This window comes from Aedes albopictus, chromosome 3, assembly GCF_035046485.1.
Source record: "Aedes albopictus strain Foshan chromosome 3, AalbF5, whole genome shotgun sequence".
Lineage (NCBI taxonomy): Eukaryota > Metazoa > Arthropoda > Insecta > Diptera > Culicidae > Aedes > Aedes albopictus.
In genome coordinates this window covers 19,888,270-19,894,269 of record NC_085138.1, presented here as the reverse complement: position 1 = coordinate 19,894,269, position 6,000 = coordinate 19,888,270, and positions in this window count along the sequence as shown.

Below are 6,000 nucleotides of genomic sequence, written 5' to 3'. Positions count from 1 at the left end.
CTGAGATTCGCGATGGATGAAGCGAAGCCTTCGAAGTACCCCCTGGATCCCGGCCACCTAAAACAGAAGGAGGAGAAAGAAATGCTACCCAACAACCACCAATACGCCAGTTTAATAGGAGGTCTGTTATACGTGGCCGTCAACACTCGACCGGACATCGCTGCATCCGTATCAATACTTGGACGTTCGGTAAGTTCACCATCCCAAGCCGACTGGACGGAAGCTAAGCGTGTCCTGCGCTACCTAAAGTCAACCATGGACCACAAACTTACGCTGAAGGCCGAGGAACTCGGTTTAGAAGTTTACGTGGACGCAGACTGGGCCAGCGATGCAGCCAGTCGCAAATCAAATTCCGGATACGTGTTCCTGTTCGGTGGAGGTCCGATATTCTGGGGATCGCGCAAGCAAACCTGCGTTGCGCTTAGCAGTACCGAAGCAGAATTTGTGGCACTTGCCGAGTGCTGCCAGGAACTCACGTGGATCGTCCGGATGCTTCAAGATTTCTCCGTTGATGTTCCGACCCCTGTTTTGGTACACGAGGATAACCAATCGTGCATCAAGCAACTGAAGTCAACGAAGATCAACAACCGCTCAAAGCATGTGGATACAAAATACCATTTTGTCCGCAAGCTACACGAAGAAAACCTAATCGATGTTCGCTACTGTCCCACCGATCAAATGGTAGCGGATATGCTCACCAAGCCGCTGGCACCACAAAAGCTGGCAAGATTCCGAGAAGCAGTAGGTGTTCACCAATCGAGGAGGAGTGTTGGAGAGTAGGCGCTTGATGAACAAGAAGGCCATGATATTTTGTACTTTGACATACAATAAAATATTTCTGTTAGTTAGTTCCCAACCTTTGAACCGAACAGTTGTTCTTATTCAACTATCCGATCTACGGCAGATCCCAATAATTTTTACAGCACTCGTCGTAGTTATCCAACTGGCAAGCCTCGTTGGATAAGTGTACAACTCGTGCTGTAAAAATCTTTATTCTGCACCTTGTTGCGTAAACTACTATTAACATGATCTGGCTATAGGGCAGTGCATGAAATTATCTCCTTCTCTTTCACTCTTACAGACATTTTGTAAACAACAAGGCCACGAAACGTCAAAATCCCATACAAAATCAAAACAGTGCGGTGCCCTATAGACAAAGCTTTAGACCGGACCCCATGAAGTAACGTGTTCAACCTTTACCTTCTTGGCTTCCTTGTGCATATATCAACCAAGGAATCACGAAGGCGACTATGTATAACGAATAATGATAGCGATGCAGAGGGGACTCGGAATTATAGACAATCATACAGGTCGGACTCGATTATCCGGGGGTTCAATTAACCGGGGGCCCGATTATCCGGGGCTCGATTATCCGGAAAAAATGGCTCGATTATCCGGGGATCAAATATTTTTTCGTTGTGTTTGCTCAATTTTAGATGGCAATATGTCAAAAGATGTAGCAAATGTCAAATGCAACACCCATAAATCAGATTCAGCCTATTTGAGAATTATTTTTATTATGCAGATTTTTCGGCAAAAAATCCACTCTTAACAAATATGATTATAATCATGCCAGCCGTTGAGTTTAAGGACTATAACATCATACAAGCTTGCTTCTATGTTTATCGAACTGTTTTTGATTGATAAATCTTAAAAATAAAATAAAAAATGTTTGGCTCGATTATCCGGAAATTCGATTATCCGGGGTGATTTTTTTTCGGAGTCACCCGGATAATCGAGTCCGACCTGTACAGCAACAAAAAGGAGCAGGAGTGGCAAATCCAGCAGCACGGGGGTGAATCTTCGTTTCGAAAAGCACTGCCCGTTTGGTAGCTCAACACTAGCGAACCTGGTGGTGGAAGTCAAGCTTTAGCCTGCAGCGAGCATAGGGAGGCGGCGTAGCACGCTTTGATAATTTTTTATTTTCCCATACAAATTCTTTCCAATCTAGTTTTCCGAGTGATAGTTTCATGACTTCCACCACGAAACTTCACATTTGTTCGAAGATACACATCTGTTCTGTGCCAGCAGTATACATCGCATGGTCGAGGGTATCAAAACTAATAAGAATAAGACTATCTGACGTTTGATCACCTTTCTCTGTTTCGCTCCCGACGAGCATAGGTTTGTTTTCATACGGAAACGTTTTCGTATGAAAACATTAAACAAAACATTGCTATCTTCTGTGTCTACTTGAGAGAGAAGGGTGATAAACGCTAGATTGCCTTATAGGAGCAGCGAACAAGCTGGTAGACAAGCTGCACGAATATGTAGGCAATGTGATAAAAGAAGCAAGCACATCAAAGCGTTGTTGTTCAAAATCCTAGGGACTCTTGGAACGGCAGTTACAAAAAGCTGGAGGACCTATCAGTAGCCAATACTTCCGGTGAGGCCAATCGTACGGGAAGCGAGAAGGATACAAGCCAATACAACTGCGGAAGAAGTCAGTTTGCTTGAAAGTATTCACCAAAGACTGCAAACTACATTCTTCTTCTTGCCGAAGTGGCCAAGGGCATCGCCAGTAGATGTTAGACCCGGCGGCTCCAAGAAACATAAGGACGCTCGCGTTAACCAATAGAGAATGATCACAGGCATGGGGTATGGGAAACCGGGACTTCATCTAGGTGAGTAATGCAGGTGTCAATGCTAGCAACGTGGAAGTTCTTCGCACTATACCCTTCACCCCCACGTTTCCACTAGACTAAAAAGGCGGGACGATGTCATACATTGCCGTGTACGTTGACGACTTGGTAGTTGCCTGCAATTTGGAGGAGGAATATGAAACCATTGTTAGGAATCTGAACAACCATTTCAAGGTTATGTCTTTAAGAGACATCAGACATTTTCTTGAAATTTGAGTAACCCGGACCTACGAAGGTGTGTCACTGAACCAGAAAGTGTACATACAAAAGCTGCTGTCACGTTTTGGATTGCAAGATGCCGAAAATACCCCTTGATCCCGGACATACAGCGCCAAAGGAGGAGAATACTGAAGCGTTGCCGAATAATCACCAGTTCAAGTCTGATTGGTGGATTGCTATATTATCTGTTAATACCAGACCAGGCATATCGGTTGCTGAATCCATCCTAAGAAGCAAGACCAGTACTCCCTCTCAAGCTGACTGGGTTGAAGCGAAAAGAGTACTTCGGTATTTAAAAGGAACCAGCACTAGGCTTCGCGACTCCGAATCACAGAAACGACTGGTACGACGGCGAATGTGAACAGTTGAAAAACGAGAAGAATGCAGCATGGGCGAGAATGCTGCAACACCGTACGAGAGCGAATGAGGCACGTTACAAACAGGCGCGGAACAGGCAGAACTCAGTCTTCCGGATGAAAAAGCGCCAGCAGGAAGAACGAGATCGCGAAGCGATGGAAGAGCTGTACCGCGCTAAGGACACGCGAAAGTTCTACTAGAAGCTGAACCGCTCGCGCAGAGGCTTTGTGTGTCACAAGCCGACATGTGCCGAGATAATCACGGGAATATTCTCACGAGCGAGCGTGAGGTGGTCGAGAGGTGGCGGCAGCATTACGATGAGCACCTCAATGGCGACGTTGCAAGTATCGAAGGTGGCGTGGTAACTGATCTAGGAGTATGTGCACAGGACCAGACACTTTCGGCCCCTGACCTCCAAGAGATTGAGGAGGGGGTTGGCCGGTTGAAAAACAACAAAGCCGCTGGAGCAGATCAACTATCAAGCGAGCTTCTAAAATACGGTGGAGAAGCACTGGTGAGAGATTTGGGAGAAGGAAGTATTACCGGAGGAATGGATGGAAGGTATCGTGTGTCCCATCTACAAAAAGGGCGACAAGTTGGATTGCGGGAACTACCGCGCGATCACACTACTGAGTGCTGCCTACAAGATACTCTCTCAAATTTTATGCCGCCATCTATCACCGATTGCAAGAGAGTTCGTGGGGCAATATCAGGCTGGATTTATGGGTGAACGCGCTACAACGGACCAGATGTTCGCCATCCGCCAGGTGTTGCAGAAATGCCGCGAATACAACGTGCCCACACATCACTTGTTCATGAATTTCAAATCGGCGTATGATAGAGGATGGCGTATGATCGAGAACAGCTATGGCAGATTATGCACAAATATGAATTCCCGGATAAACTGATACGATTGATCAAGGCGACGATAGATCGAGTGATGTGCGTAGTTCGATTATCAGGGACACTCTCGAGTCCCTTCGAATCTCGCAGAGGGTTAAGGCAAGTTGATGGTCTTTCGTGCTTGCTGTTCAACATTGCGTTAGAAGGTGTAATTAGGTGAGCGGAGTAAAACACGAGTGGAATTTCACGAAGTCCGTTCAGCTGCTTGGTTTCGCTGATGATATTGATATTATAGCTCGTAAATTTGAAACGATAGCGGAAACGTACATCCGACTAAAGAGTGAAGCCAGGCGAATCGGATTAGTCATTAATGTGTCGAAGACAAAGTACATGATGGCAAAGGGCTCCAGGGAGGAATCACCGCGCCCGCCACCCCGAATTCATATCGAGGCGGTTGAAGAATTCGTGTACTTGGGCTCACTGGTGACCGCCGACAACGACACCAGCAGAGAAATTCAGAGGCGCATTGTGGCAGGAAATCGTGCTTACTTTGGACTCCGCAAAACTCTACGATCGAATAAAGTTCGCCGTAACACGAAGTTAACTATCTACAAACGCGTGTCCTCTATGGGCACGAAACATGGACCCTACGTGCAGAGGACCAACGCGCCCTTGGAGTTTTCGAACGGAAGGTGTTGCGTACCATCTACGGCGGAGTGCAGATGGAAGACGGGACTTGGAGAAGGCGAATGAACCAGGAGCTGCATCAGCTGCTGAGACAACCAACCATCGTCCATACCGCGAAAATCGGGAGGCTTCGGTGGGCGGGTCACGTCATCAGGATGTCGGATAGCAACCCGACTAAAATGGTTCTCGAGAGTCATCCGACCGGTACAAGAAGACGTGGAGCGCAGCGAGCTAGGTGGATCGACCAAGTGGAGGACGATCTGCGGGCCATACGCAGAGTGCGGAACTGGAGACAAACAACCATGGACCGAGTGGAATGGAGGCGGCTACTATGTACAGCAGAGGCCACCCCGGCCTTAGCCTGACCGTTAAGTAAGGTAAGTATCAATATTGAGTCCTCTTACAATCAGGACAGGATTCGTCTAAGCTCGAAGTTTTTTGTGGATACAGAAAAAATGATTACATGGAACGCCAAGAAACAGGACAATGTTATCCTAAGCAGTACTGGAATATGTAGCTATAGCTGAATGCTGCAAGAAACTGAATTGGATACTTCGTATACTTGACGACCTTGGAATAAAAACTACGTTATCAGTGAAAGTGAACGAAGATAACCAGAGCTGTATCACGCAACTAAGTTCCTGTAGCATCAACAGCAGTAGCAGATCAAAACATATTGAAACCAAGTACTATTTCTACCGACAACTAAAACAGGATGGAGTCATTGAACCGCAGTTTTTGGCAACCGAACATATGATTGCGGATATGATGACTAAATCACTGTTGTAGGGTATCGCGCTACTTGGGCGGTAGCTTCTATATTCGTCTGTTTTCAACTATAACTCAGTCAATTTTGAACCAATTGACTTGTAATGTTGTACACGGGTAGATACTAAACCTATCTCACCACATTCCAAAAGTTGTGTCAATTGATTCAAATTTGACTGAGTTATAGTGGAAAACAGACGAATATAGAAGCCTCCGCCCAAGTGGCGCGATTCCCTAGCATTTGAAATTTGTTCCACCAACTACGTGCTACTGATGAGAAGCTGTCGAATGCGGATAAGGTGGTATCACTGTTCGGAACGCTGTCATATGCATACGACCGTCTTATCGTGGCACTCCAAATCATGGGAGACAGCGACATAACGCTAAACCACGTGCGTCCAAATGATATTCTGACAAATTTGAACGTAGATATCGCCAAACAAGGTAGCACCAGCACAGTCCAAAGGATTTGTTGTTATTGATA